At 37.6% G+C, this 15,853-nt stretch overlaps 1 protein-coding gene across 5 annotated transcripts in view; it reads left to right on the forward strand.

Moving 5' to 3' along the window:
* Positions 1 to 15,853, forward strand: part of amot (angiomotin) — a 78,464-nt gene that overhangs the window by 18,577 nt on the left and 44,034 nt on the right. The window contains exon 1 of one of the 5 annotated variants that reach the window (XM_051877597.1): positions 5,738 to 6,363. The exons of 2 other annotated variants lie outside the window; for them this stretch is intronic. The gene's annotated coding sequence lies outside the window, so the exon portion shown is untranslated. Of the gene's footprint in view, positions 1 to 5,737; positions 6,364 to 15,853 lie in introns of those variants that run through there. 2 more of the 5 variants (XM_051877602.1, XM_051877599.1) reach the window with 2 other exon arrangements.

Here is a 15,853-nt window from a genome sequence, read left to right on the forward strand (position 1 = left end):
ATCTCTGCTGACACTTCAGGGGTGCGTTGTGGTCGTGTCAAGGCGTAGGTCCTCAATCTCACCTGGATACGGCCTGGATCCGGTTGACTACGGTAAACCTTGGGATAAACAGAAAGACTAATATTAGCGTAGATGCTATTCTTCTTCTGATGTAATGAGTACATCTGGTGTTATAGGAAGTGCTCCCGGTTCCGGCTGACCTAATTTATGCAGCCTAATAATCCTTTAACGGATTTGAAAAAATAAATTGATAATGTGTTATGTGTATGCCAGGTTAAAGAGATGCGTTTTTAGTCTAGATTTAAACTGACAGAGTGTGTCTGCTTCCCGAACAATGCTAGGAAGATTGTTCCAGAGTTTAGGTGCCAAATAGGAGAAGGATCTACCGCCTGCGGTTGATTTTGATATTCTAGGTATTATCAGCTGGCCTGAATTCTGAGATCGCAATAGACGTGAAGGACTATAATGCATTGAGAGCTCGCTCAGGTACTGGGGAGCTAAACCATTTAGTGCTTTGTAAGTAATTAGCAAGATTTTAAAATCTATACGATGTTTAACAGGAAGCCAATGCAGTGTTGACAGAACTAGGCTAATATGGTCATACTTCCTAGTTCTAGTAAGAACTCTAGCTGCTGCATTTTATACGAGCTGTAGTTTGTTTAACAGGCGAGCGGAACAACCACCCAGTAGAGCGTTACAGTAATCTAGCCTTGAGGTCATGAACGCATGAACTAAGTGTTCTGCATTTGTCATTGAGAGCATATGTCGTAGTTTAGATATATTTTTAAGATGGAAGAATGCGGTTTTACAGATGCTAGAAACATGGCCTTCAAATGAAAGATTGGTATCAAAGAGCACACCCAGGTTCCTAACTGACGACGAAGACTTAACAGAGCAGCCATCAATTGTTAAATAGTATTCTAGGTTATTACGTGAAGAAGTTTTTGGTCCAAAAATTAGAATCTCTGTTTTTTCTGAATTTAGTAGTAGGAAATTACTGGTCATCCAATTTTTTATATCAGCTATGCATTCCGTTAATTTTGTGAATTGGTAAGTTTCGTCAGGGCGCAAAGAAATATAGAGCTGAGTATCATCAGCGTTACAGTGAAAACTAACGCCATGCTTCCTAATAATATCTCCCAAGGGTAGCATGTACAGAGTGAACCGCAACGGTCCAAGTACTGAGCCTTGCGGTACTCCATATTGAACTTGTGATCGATATGACATTTCTTCGTTTACTACTACAAACTGATAACGGTCAGATAAGTATGATTTGAACCATGACAGTGCAATTCCACTAATGCCGACATAATTTTCGAGTCTATTTAAAAGAATATTGTGATCAATAGTGTCAAATGCAGCACTAAGATCCAGTAACACTAACAGAGAGATACAACCACGATCTGGTGATAAGAGCAAATCATTAGTAACTCTAATGAGAGCAGTCTCAGTACTATGGTACGGTCTAAATCCTGACTGGAAATCCTCACAGATACTATTTCTTTCTAAAAAGGAACATAGTTGTGATGATACTGCCTTTTCTAGTATTTTTGACAGAAAAGTGAGATTTGAGATTGGCCTGTAATTGACTAATTCTCTAGGATCAAGTTGTGGTTTTTTAATAAGAGGTTTAATAATAGCCAGCTTAAAAGTTTTCGGTACGTATTCTAGTGATAAAGATGAATTAACGATATTAAGAAGAGGATCTATGACCTCTGGAAGCATCTCTTTCAATAGCTTAGTTGGTATAGGGTCTAACGTACATGTTGTTGATTTTGATGATTTAACAAGTTTAGACAATTCTTCCTCTCCTAAAGCAGTAAATTAATTGAATTTTTCCTCAGGGACACTACAATGCACTGTCTGACGCGATACTGTAGTAGACGGTTGCATGGTTAAAATTTCTCTCTAATATTGTCAATCTTGCAAGTAAAGAAGTTCATAAAGTCATTACTGCTGTGCTCTTTGGAAACATCAGAAGTTGAAGCTTTATTTCTTGTTAATTTAGCCACTGTATCAAATAAATACCTAGGGTTGTGCTTATTTTCTTCTAAAAGTTTTGAAAAATAGGCAGATCTAGCAGTTTTTAAGGCCTTTCTGTACTCAATCATTCTCTCTCTCCACGAAATGCGAAAAACTTCTAGTTTTGTTTTCTTCCAGCTGCGCTCCATTTTTCTGGCTGCTACCTTGTGAGGCCTGAGTGTGCTCATTGTACCACGGCATTGGATTAATTTCCTTAATCTTTTTTAAATGCAAAGGAGCAACTGAGTCTAATGTGCTGGAAAAGACAGAGGCAATAGTTTCTGTTGCAACATCGATGTCTTCTAAGCTATCTGGTATGCTAAGGCGATGAAACTGATCAGGAAGATTATTTATAAAGCGATCTTTAGTGGTAGAAGTGATGGTTCTACCATATTTATGGCAGGGAGGCAGTTTAGCAGCCTTGACTAAATGTAGTATACACGAGACTAGATAATGATCTGAGATGTCGTCGCTCTGCTGCAGAATTTCAACGGCATCAATATCGATTCCATGTGACAATATTAGATCTAAAGTATGATTACGACAATGAGTGGGTCCTGACACGTGTTGTCTAACGCCAATAGAATTTAGAATGTCTGTAAATGCCAATCCTAATGTGTCTTTTTCATTATCTACATGGATATTAAAATCACAAACAACAAGGACTTTATCTGCAGCTAGTACTAACTCCGATAGAAAATCAGCAAATTCTTTGATAAAGTCTGTATGGTGCCTTGGTGGCCTGTATACAGTAGCCAGCACAAATGTCAACTTACATAATGTTACATAAAGTACCATCACTTTGAAGGAATTATATTTGAAAGACTTTTGACTAATACTGTAATTATTACTATAAATTACAGCAACACCTCCCCCTTTGCCTTTCTGACGAGGATTGTGTCGACAATCGTAACCTTGAGGGCTAGACTCATTTAAAGTAATGTAATCGCCTGATTTTAGCCAAGTTTCTGTCAAACACAGCAAATCCAGGTTATTGTCTGTGATAATATCATTTACAATAAGTGCTTTTGAAGAAAGGGATCTAATATTTAGCAACCCAAGCTTTATCATTTGTTTATCAGTATTATCTCTATTATTTATTTGTTGAACATCAATTAAATTTTTTACCATTAAATGGGTTTGGAAGTTTTTTGTTTTTACTAATTCGGGGTACAGACACAGTCTCTATGTGATAATATCTAGGTGTAAGTGTTTCTATGTGTTGGGAATTATCTGACTTCTGTAACGTGAGGCAGCTAGCAGACGGTCGGTTTAGCCAGTATGTCTGCTTCCTGATCTGGACCCCAGTTTGTCATGTTTCCGCTCTAAGACTATGTGCCATATTACTAGAGAGAAGAGCAGCACCATCCCAGGAGGGATGAATACCATCTCTTTTCAACAGGTCAGGTTTCCCCCAAAAACTTTTCCAATTGTCTATGAAACCTATATTATTCTGCGGACACCACTTAGACAGCCAGCCATTGAGTGATGATAATCTGCTAACTATCTCATCACTCAGACGAACAGGAAGGGGACCAGAGCAGATTACTTTTCCTGACATTGTACTTGCGAGTTCACACACCTCTTTAATGTTAATTTTAGTGATCTCCGACTGGCGAAGTCGAACATCATTAGTGCCGATGTGAATAATGATTTTAGAGTATTTACGATTAGCATTAGCCAGCACTTTTAAATTTGCTTTGATGTCAGGTGCTCTGGCTCCCGGCAAACATGTGACTATGGTGGCTGTTATCACTATTTTCACGTTCCGTGTAATAGAATCGCCAATAACTAGGGCACTTTCAACAGGATTCTCAGTGGGTGTATCACTGAGTGGGGAGAACCTGTTTGATGTTCTTATTGGAACGGAACATTTATGACATGTAAATCCCTCGTCGCTGACAGAGAAAGCTATACTGAACATGTGGCAAACAACACGATATAACACTAGGAGAGGATGACATGACTCACCGTGTTTGTAGACTGATCCGACTTACCACAGCTGTTGGATGAACGCGTTGAAAAGAAAAAGACGGCGCGAGAGACTGATGACAAGTTAACAAGCTAGCGAGATGCAAACACGTTGTAATAGCGATTTAGATTCAAAGATTAAAAGCTAGCGACGTCAGATTAATGTGGTAGGCAATATTATATATAAGGTAATGATAATATAAGCAACAATGAATGAAAGTAAGAGATTCAAAACAAAGCTATACAGAGTTACAGACGCAAACCACTCGTGTCTAATTACAGACACGGCATTTCTTAAACGGTCCCATTAGCCTCGTCTTTATTGCAATCAATAAAATTGGTTTATTGGCAAATTATGTAAATGTGATAACTGCATTAAAATACGAATACAACATTAAAAAGTCAACCACTGATGGTTTTGTGTCAATGTACAGCGAGTACAGAATGAACAGCTAACAGTTCACCGGAAATGCTCGAGCTGGCTTAACGACAACCAGGAAGGGCATATAGCCCATTGAGTTTCGCTTCTTGTCAGTGTATATTCTTTGGATTCTCTCAAGTCTGCATTCGATGCATCCTCGATATAAAGAACACATCCGGGTACTTTTATGCTCTTTTATCCTCTGTTCTTGCGTTCTTGAGTATTGGAACTGAACTATGTAGATGTAGAGCAAGAACACAAGAACGCAAGATCGCTTAAGAACGCATGTAACAGCCTGTATGTCTCCTGCTAACCGGCTAAGTCACGTTTCTGTAGTTCTGCTATTCAGGCCTACAGTAGCGTGGAGCTCTATCTGTATTGTAATAGGATGCTAAGATGCTAGACCATGCTATCTAGTTGAAGTACTCGCTCTGTAAACAGTAGGCTAAGCACCCATTGTAATATCAAACAATGATATAGCCATTTTTTACTTTGTTAATAGTTATGACGAAAAAGTCTGTGTACACATCTGGCCTAAATGTTTATCTTATGTTAGAGGTTTTCAGCTTCGCTTGGCATTCTGATACAGTTTCCACTGGTGCACCTACATAAAGTATAACAGTGACGCTGCTATCACGTCTTATAATGCAAACTAAGGTGACACTTAACATATAGAAACGCCGTACTCCAGTCGTGATTGCTAATGAGTTTCTGGTTGATCGACTACGTCAGACGTTTCATCGCTGGACTCTGGCTCGAACTGATACGGGAAAATCAATGCCATCTTTTCTGTCCATACATTGTATAACTTTATATATGGTGCACTTTCAGATTTAAAACTTTGCAGGATGTTCTCATTCACAGAGCTATATTACACACTACATGAAAGGTAATTTTCAAAAATCCATAATAGGGGCAGTTTAAATAATATCCTGGCTCTTCCTAGCTTTGTAATGGCATTGAATAGTGCCAGTTATTGTAGTTTATAAAGTTTTAAATATGGATATTTTCCTTACGAAAACCCATCGCTTCGCTTTAGAGGACATTTATTAACCCACTGGTGTCGAATGGTTTTCTTTTATGATGGATGGAGTCGCTTTTTGGATCTTCAAAAACAAAGGCATTATTAAATGCCATTAAAGCTGGGAAGAGCCAGGATATTATTTAATATAACTCCGATTTGTTCAGCTGAAAGAAGGAAGTCATATACACCGATGGCTTGAGTGAGTAAATTATGGCAAATTTATTTTTTTATTTTCGGGTGAACTATTCCTTTAAGAGATGTAGCGTATTATAAACAAATATGGCGTTTAATGTGGTGGAAAGCAAGAGTTTTTATATATATCTTTAATTATTTTTTTCTGAAGTGACTGAATCTGTGGGCTGTTCTGCACATAAGACTCTTTGACAGGCTGCCGATCTTCAAGTCACACAAAAGCTTTTTGTACTTTTCTTGCTTAAGCGAATTTCTTAAAGCCAACAGAAGAAGCCAACAGAAGAAGAGGAACAATCGACAAACTCTCCGAAGGAGGGCTCTCCTGGCTTTAAAAAAAATCTTTGGAATTCCTTAAAGTTCTCAGCAAAGGGGGGCAGTTTTTTTTTTCTCTTCACAACTCTTGAGTTTGTAAGGGCTAATTTCGCTGCAGCGGCGGCTTCATGGTTCGTATGAAGAGGGCAGTCCTAGTCCTTCCCTTCACAGCACACTTCTAGTGGAAAACACATTTCAACAGCTCGAAAAAAAACCGACACAAAGAAGGGGGAACGCGTTTTATTTGAACGAAAGTGCAAAGATGACGGCAAAGTCCCCTCGGATTGACGTGTTTAAACTTTTGTGAAACTTGTTCGACGCTTTGGAATCAACCGAAAAACTTGTAACGGACTTAAAACTTAGGAAGCACAAAACCGGCTGCAGATCGAAATAAAGCAGGACTTGGCGAAAACTTAGGAAGGTAAATAACTTTTAACAGATTACTCTTGTGTGAAAAATCATTATTTAAGTTGATTTACAACGATTGTTATTGAAGTTAAGCGAGTTTTACTCCGCCTGCAAAGGTTTCAGCAAAATTGCGAATGAAAATGTGAGGCTTATGCTTGTTTTAACGATTTCGTGCTTTGAAAATATAAAATACGTTTTATTAAATAGGTTTATTAGTTAATGTCTGGAAATGTAAACTTTACATCCTCCTGCAGTGAATGAATTGCATTGCTGTTACTCTGTACATAGGAACGATGACATGCGCAGTGCTACAAATCAACCTGCTTCGGTCTCGCGACATACATGAACACCTAACGTTATGTACTAGGTAGGCTATTAATAATATATGAATATAAGGCATTAATATGCATATTATGCAGAAGCAAGTTTTAGGCTATATAATAACTGTTAAAAAGGCTCATTTTGCCACAGATTCTTAAAGATTCATAATAGCTGTCAACCTTATTCACTTTTACCATTGCACTTACTTCCATTGTAATTTATGTTATGTAGTGAATTAGGCTGCATGGGATCAATTAGAGGCCCTTCTGACGGATGTCACCCCACTCCTCTGAGGAATGCCGGTCAGGGCTGAGGGGGAGCAGGACACATATATGCACATTACATAGGCAGGAATGCAGTCATGTGTTATTGGAAATCAAAGCAAGAGGCCAAGTTATGAGGAATGCTTGGGCTTTATTAAGTGAAACTAATTGCCCTTTACTACTTAACCATTGCTAGCAGGAGTACAGACCCTTCCTCATAATGCTTTCATTCAGTGCTTTGCATTTAAGTACTCCTTCTGAATGTAGGGAGGTATCCAAAATGGTTACTGGGGTAGCCATGGATGACATTCCAAGAAATGTCCGTCACACTTTCAGAATGAACCCACAGCTTTATTAGTTGGAAGCTCAGCATTCGGATGGTCGCCTCTCTCTTCCTCTCTTGCAATGAAAATCCAATGCTTTTAGTTGTAAAGGTAGTGAACGATTGCCAGAAAAGTGCCTAGCGGCGTTGACTCACGGTGCAGGAATGTCAGCTCTCTTTCGCTTTTCCCTCCTCTCTCTCCATCTCTTTCCATCCCTCACTTCCTTTGCCCCCCCCCCCCCCCCCCACCTCCCTCCTCTTTTTTTTCAGAGGGGCCAGAGTTCTGCTTGCTGACTCAGCCTCCAAATCACCCAACTGCCTTTTTTCCACTGAGTTTTTTGGGAGTCCAGAAACCTGCAGTTCTTCTTGAAGTTTTACAATTAGGTTGTGTCCAGCTGAGAACACTGCATCCCCCGATCCCCTCGAGGGAATCTGCCATGTCCATATAACACAAAAACACCCTTTCAAAGACATTAGTAAAAGGATATGGTGCTAACTAACTAAGGAATGTTGATGAAACTGATAATGAAATGTTGACAGCAGATGTCATTATTGGTTAGTTGAGTCTGTGCTGAATCTTTAAAGGGTTAGTTCACCCAAAAATGAAAATTATCCCATGATTTATTTGCCCTCAAGCCATCCTGGGTGTATATGACTATCTTCTTTCAGACGAACACAATCGTAGATATATTTAAAAAATATCCTGACTCTCCAAAGATTTATAATGGTAGCGAACGGGGGCCTGTTTTGAAGCCCAAAATAAATGCATCCATCCATCATAAAAAAAAAAAAATAATCCATATGGCTCCAGGAGGTTAATAAAGGCCTTCTGAAATGAAGCGATGGGTTTTTGTAAGAAAAATATCCATATTAAAAACTTTCTAAAGTAAAATAACTAGCTTCCGGCAGACGGCTGTACGCCGAGTGAACTCTGACCCGACACACAATGCAACGATGAATGCGGACGCTCAGAGGATAGAGCAAAACAACACCGGTCACGAATTAGAAGTCTAAAACAAGAAATTTTAAAGAGAAATGTCAGAGAATTTTGATATAAGAGAAGAGGAGCTTTAGTTTGTTGCACAGCCCTATTTGTTTGAACCACGAGAGGCGTCTAAGCTTATGATACTCCTACATCCTGCATCATAAATCGTGTCACGGGTTACTCATTTGGCGCAAGGCGACTTGCGCAGTGTGTGTATGGTCGTCTGGTGGAAGCTAGTTATTTTAGATTATAAAGTTTTAAATATGGATATTTTTCTTACAAAAACCCATTACCTTGCTTCAGAAGGCCTATATTAACCCCCTGGAGTCCTATGGATTATATTTATGATGGATGGATGGATGCATTTATTTTTGGCTTCAAAATAGGCCCTCCGTTCACTACCATTATAAATCTTTGGAGAGCAAGGATATTTTAAAATATATCTCCAATTGTGTTCGTCTGAAAGAAGATAGTCATATACACCTAGGATGGCTTGAGGGTGAGTAAATCATGGGATAATTTTCATTTTTGGGTGAACTATCCCTTTAAGACCTTCATTTTGCTTGGCCATTGTGCAAAAATTAACTAAATGTGTAAAACAATGACTACCAGATCAAACAAAAGCCTCTTCTGTGCCAATATTTTGTAATATGTCTTTAATTATAAACATTTAGGTTCAAAATGACTTTTAAAAAAATAACAGCCACATAAGAAGACAGATTGAACTGGAGGTTGAACAGGTTAAAGGGATAGTTCACCCAAAAATGAAAATTCTGTCATTTGAACCCCTTTCACACAGAGATTCCGGAAAATATTCTGATAATTGCCCTCATTTATGAAATGAACGTACGACATAAAATTGGGCGTACGGTCGTTTCCACGCAAAATTTGGCATTTATCAATATGGTCGTGAGTGGTGGCTATGATCAAATCTCACGTCAGGTCTCAGTTTGTGTACGCAAGTTTTTGAGTCAGCGGGAACTTGCGTGTAGCATAGTAAATCTAGTGGAAAATTGTTATGAGAAAATTTAGATTATTTTCCTGACCGACAATCACTCACTAACCAATCATTAACCATTAAACGACACGATTAAAATGTCAAATAAAAATTAAATTAGAATAGAGTGTCTTAAAATAGCTACTTATTTTTTGTTCCTGTTCTGTTCTGAAACAGAACAGAACAGAATTTAAAGGATTTTTTGTGGCGTGAGGAGGGGTACTAAAAAAAACCAAGTTTATATATGTTAATGTTTGTATTTCATTTTATTTACCGGTATTTTTATTTAAATTAATTTTATTGTTTGCAATTATGAGGTTGAGGGGTGTTTTTAGAGTAAGATCAATTTCTTTTTCATGCGATTACTTCCTCTTCATGGCCGGGTTACATTTCTCTCTGTCGTAAACTATAGGGCGAGGCTTCTAAAATTTGAGGCGATATTTAAATGACGACTGTATTCAGCCGCCACATTTATCAACGTACGATCAGTCGTACTATAGGATTACCAGTATATGAACGTACCAGTATATGAACGTAAATCAGACGTGAGCCCTGTTGTAAGATGATTTCTGCGCTCGGATCTGCGCTCATTTCTATGTTAGATTGATAAATGAGGCCCAGTGTGTCCCAGGATCGTTTGATTTTGGTTCATTCACACAGCCACCGATTTTCTGGAATCTGTGGGTGCGTTCACACACATCCCGTAAAGATCCCGTAAAGACATGACATTAGGATGTGAGGTGTAATGTCTCAGCTGCGTCTTAAGTTTGGTTATGTTCTGCGATTTCTCTCTTGAGAAACCACGGTTGTGCGTTTTTTTCTGATTCGATCATGAACTAGCACATTGTGTACCATTCCACTAAGCTGCCGAACGATCTCCGTTTCAGCGTCATCATTACGATACACCACTTTTTTGTTCACACAGGGCGTGTTCTGGGACTGATTCTGGCAATGTTACTAGGTCCCCATCCCAGGATCGATCACGGAATCACACAGAAGGCACTCTAGCAATTTTATGGGATCAACACACTGTGTGAAAGGGGCTTTACTCACCATGTCGTTCCAAACCCATAAGACTTTTGTTTATCTTCGGAACACAAATGAAGATATTTTTGATGAAATCTGAGAGCTTTCTGAGCAATGTTGATATGTGAATATAAGCCTAAATTCAATCTGTTCATCATATAAAGTGGTCTTCTCTCTTCAGAAAATTTGGACTAAACTCCTTAATTCATATGAATTAATTTTATGATCTCTTTATGAACTTTTTGAAGCATCAAAGTGTCAGTTGTGTAGCTGTCTATGGAGGGACAGAAAGCTCTCAGATTTCATCAAAAATATCTTCATTTGTGTTCCGAAGATTAATGTCTTACGGGTTTGGAATGACATGAGGGTGAATAATTAATGACAGAATTTTCATATTTGGGTGAACTAACCCTTTAAATCCAGGTCACATTTCAAAATGACAAATATTTACATACAGTGGGTATGGAAAGTATTCAGACCCCTTAAATTTTTCACTCTTGGTTATATTGCAGCCATTTGCTAAAATCATTTAAGTTCATTTTTTTTCCTCATTAATGTACACACAGCACCTCATATTGACAGAAAAACACAGAATTGTTGACATTTTTGCAGATTTATTAAAAAAGAAAAACTGAAATATCACATGGTCCTAAGTATTCAGACCCTTTGCTCAGTATTTAGTAGAAGCACCCTTTTGATCTAATACAGCCATCAGTCTTTTTGGGAAAGATGCAACAAGTTTTTCACACCTGGATTTGGGGATCCTCTGCCATTCCTCCTTGCAGATCCTCTCCAGTTCTGTCAGGTTGGATGGTAAACGTTGGTGGACAGCCATTTTTAGGTCTCTCCAGACATGCTCAGAACAAAAAGTTCTATCTTGGTCTCATCAGACCAGAGAATCTTATTTCTCACCATCTTCGAGTCCTTCAGGTGTTTTTTCATGTGTCTTGCACTGAGGAGAGGCTTCCGTCGGGCCACTCTGCCATAAAGCCCCGACTGGTGGAGGGCTGCAGTGATGGCTCTTCTCACCAAGGCTCTTCTCCCCCGATAGCTCAGTTTGGCCGGACGGCCAGCTCTAGGAAGGGTTCTGGTCGTCCCAAACATCTTCCATTTAAGGATTATGGAGGCCACTGTGCTCTTAGGAACCTTAAGTGCAGCAGAAATTTTTTTGTAACCTTGGCCAGATCTGTGCCTTGCCACAATTCTGTCTCTGAGCTCTTCGGGCAGTTCCTTTGACCTCATGATTCTCATTTGCTCTGACATGCACTGTGAGCTGTAAGGTCTTATATAGACAGGTGTGTGGCTTTCCTAATCAAGTCCAATCAGTATAATCAAACACAGCTGGACTCAAATGAAGGTGTAGAACCATCTCAAGAATGATCAGAAGAAATGGACAGCACCTGAGTTAAATATATGAGTGTCACAGCAAAGGGTCTGAATACTTAGGACCATGTGATATTTCAGTTTTTCTTTTTTAATAAATCTGCAAAAATGTCAACAATTCTGTGTTTTTCTGTCAATATGGGGTGCTGTGTGTACATTAATGAGGAAAAAAAATGAACTTAAATGATTTTAGCAAATGGCTGCAATATAACAAAGAGTGAAAAATTTAAGAGGGTCTGAATACTTTCCGTACCCACTGTATCTGTGTTTGTGTGTATATGTATGCCCCAGCATGATGTGTACCTGCTGAAGTGAAGTCAGACACCTCTGTGTTTGGGAATGTGTCACTATTTTTGAGAGACAATCACATGGGCGAGAAACAGCGTCTCGCCAGTCACTCATCTCTGGTCCGTAAATTGCTTAACCTGGATGTGTCACTCAAAATTTCAGAATTTGGGGGAAGTTACCACAAGCCAGGCAGTGATTCGACTCCAGATGGTCAAATTAGGTATATAAAGCTTTCTGTTTTGACCTCTGTCAAACCGAAACTGAGAGTTTTTGATCAAATAACGGTAACACTTTACAATCAGGTTCCATTTGTTAACTTTAGTTAACTACATAAAACTAACAATGAAAAGTACTTCTAAAGCAATTTATAATCTTAGCTAATGTTAATTTCAGCATTTACTAAAGCATTATTAAAATCAAAAGTTGTATCTGTATCTATTAATATTATTTAATGGACCTGAGCTAACGTACTAAAAATGTCGTATTTTTATTATTTAACAAAGATTAATAAATATTGTAACAAATGTATTGCTCATTGTTTTTAATACAATAATGTTTTTAATGCATTATCTAATGGGACCTTATTGTAAAGTGTTATCAAAATAATTGGCCATCTGGCAGATTTACCTTGCCAAAAAGTGTCATTAGTGGCGTTGCTTTAGTGGTTTAAGTGATATACACACACACGTGCTGTTATACACATATTTATTTATTTTTGTAAATATTTAAATATAATTTTTGAAACATGTTACATCTCCATTTTTAATTGGTGAGATTTATCAGTTTAAAATGTAAAAATCTAATTGAATGTGTGCTGTTATCTTTGAGAAAGATGTTTTGAACCTTCCTGTTTATTAACAAAGACATATTACAAAGATATTATTGTACAGACATTAGATATATTTGACCGAGATCTTGCCGCTTGCATCCCCCACATCTGTTGTACATGACCGTAACTCTGTTAATTGTCACTTTGGTCATAAATTTCAGATTTTATAGATGTCATTTTTTTCCTCTGACAGAATGGGGAGGAGGGGTTGACTGTCTTTTTTTTTTTTCTTCTACTGAGGGAAAGAAACTAGTGCAGAGCTTCAGTGGCAAAGATGAAGCATCTCCAGCACATGCTTTTCATTAAGGCATTGGATGGAAGAGTGGGTGGGGGTTGAGAGGGAATCGAGGGGAGCAGCGCTGTTTCCAAATACTTGGGCCTGTATCAGGGACTTGTGGGGGGAAAAACCACATTATAGAGACCTTGTTGCAGTTGGAGTATGGAGGAAAAGAAGAAATAGAGGGATTATTCAGTGACTCATTTTGGATTTTTCTGCCATAATGGCACACAGTTTTGCAGGGCCTCTATTGCAGCTCTTTCTTTTTGCTTTTATATTTTGACTGAAGATAAAGTGACCTTTAGAATAACCATATTTGTTCAGCCCCTTTAAAATTTTTGGCATTTTTGTTTTGGCATTGTAGGGGTGGGAAATTCACGATGGCTCAACATTGTGATGTCTGTCAGCCATCGTTGATGGACGATGGCATCATCTATCAGTCCAACCCTATGTGTGATATATATCGTCTACGATAATGTTGTAATTGTTGTTTTAGCAATTTGCAATCGGACATTATCAAGTATGCCCCTCCCTCACTGTGCAAAAACCAAATGAAAACACACCTAGAGAGTGCATACACTGCGTGATGCAGCCTTTTTGGTTTTAGGTTAGACTACTGTGCGTGCAAATTTAAAATTCTATTTCTATTAAAATGCAGTAAAAATGCCCCTGTATGAGTATTTGTCATTTAAAGGGTACATAATACACACAGTTTCCGCCAATCTCATGTTAATCTTGAGTACCTATAGAGTAGTATTGCATCCTTCATATCTCTGAAAATCTTTAGTTTTATCATATTTATAAAAGATAGATACGCTGTACCAACTCTTTCCGAAAAAAGCAGAGCTCCTGGAGGTGTGCTGTGGGTAGAGCTAGAGTCATGAGCACGCACAGCTTTTGTGTAACGATCGTCTGCAAGCTGCAACATCATTATAAATAAAAAGGGAACAAAAACGTTTGTGTTGTTTACATTATGTGCACTTGCGCGCCGATTGCCAACAAAACAGACATTTGATGCAGTTTTACTCATCGCCTGCGGTTCTGACTCATGACCGGGATCTATCGCTGGGACTCAGTCTCAATCAATCTGCAAATCCAGCGTTGAACTGGGACTTGTTTACAAAAATCAATTTAACCCTCATGTACTGTTGCAGGTCAATTTGACCCATTTTGATTTTTGAGTTGTTGGAAACATCAGTTAACCTATGTATTTTTTTCTTGAAAATTTGTGACTTTTTCCTTATTTAGGGTCATGAACATGCATGCAAAGTTTCAACACGCTGATGTGTTTTGACATATACACACAAAATTACTATTACGTTCGTGATGTTTGCCGCTCAATTTGACCCACATATTTTAATGTTCTAAGGCAACTGTACAGACCCAAAATAATAACATTTCTTGGTTATATTTTGTTATTTTAGTTCTTTACTACCCTATGAAGCTAAAAAAGGAGCTTTTCCCACATATTTCAATACACAAAAAAAAAAAAATTGTCAGCCGCATATGGTAAAAACTAGCTACCATTTCTTTTTTCAATCTATCTGAAATACTATCTAACCTACATTGTTTTTCTTAAAATTTTGTGACTTTTTCTCATTTAGGGTCATGAACATGCATGCAAAGTTTCAACACGCTGATGTGTTGTGAAATGTGCATAGAGTTTTATACAATCTTACTGTTTGTGGATCAATTTGACCCATATAGACAGCCATTCAAAAGCAACTGTACAGACCCAAAATACAAAATACTTTTTTATTGTATGTCAGAGCACTTCAACTCTAGTCTTGAAGTGCCAGTGTCTTGCTGAGTATAACAACTTTTTATTTTCAAAGTTTGTGAAAATAAAAAGTTGTTTTACCTGTTAACTGTCTGTCCCACTTTTTGAGCATAGACTTGAAAATGACTTTTCAAACTTAAATTGTTAAAAATCTTGAATACTTCAGAGCACAGGCTTTCAGTTTGGTATCTTTTTAAAGGGAACACTTCACAGATTATTGTAGAAGTAACAAAAAGTTGTAAAAGTCAAGTTTAATAAAGTTATAGAAGTTTATGAAAATCTAAAATATATAAAATTTATATTTTTACTCTAAAACTTAAAGAAAATCAAAGATAAATATCTGAACAAGTACTGTCAATTTTTAGGTTGATATCTCAAAAACAGAACTTTCAGATAGATTTTTTGGGTGCAGTACCAAACTTTTTTAGAAGACATTCAGACTCCACCGGTGACCATATAAGGACTCTTCGATTTCCATATATGGTTTGAGTGATCTGAACCATATATTTCCATACTTTTCAAAATATTTATGAAGTAGACATCCTATTCAGAAGAAGTTTGGGCAGTAATGTTAATATTTGATTTGAATTTAATGCCTAAAACACATAAAAAACAAACAGAAAGAATTAGAGCGTGTTATAGTTTGGCACCACATCACAAATTAAGAATCTATCGCTATTTTTCTATCGCTCTGTCATTTCTTTTGAAAATCAGTCACCAAATATGAAAACTAGAGTCTGAAAGCTTTCAAATGATATATAGTTTGTCAAGATTACTTTAGGTTTAGACTAAGTATGATTGTTAATATGATTGTTATAAATGTATAAATGCACTTGTCCCACAGGTTTGGGGGAGGGCCAGTCTTAAAAATAATGGTTAAAAACATTTTAATAAATCATAAATTTGCATTTTTATTCTTTGTAATGTGTGAAAAGTATTGATATTAAAAGTTAATTATTTGTACATGATTGTATGTTTTGTTTTTCATAGTGTGATTGTTGGGGAATTGTATTGAATCCAATTAGGGTCAAT

Source organism: Ctenopharyngodon idella, chromosome 21, assembly GCF_019924925.1.
Source record: "Ctenopharyngodon idella isolate HZGC_01 chromosome 21, HZGC01, whole genome shotgun sequence".
Classification (NCBI taxonomy): domain Eukaryota; kingdom Metazoa; phylum Chordata; class Actinopteri; order Cypriniformes; family Xenocyprididae; genus Ctenopharyngodon; species Ctenopharyngodon idella.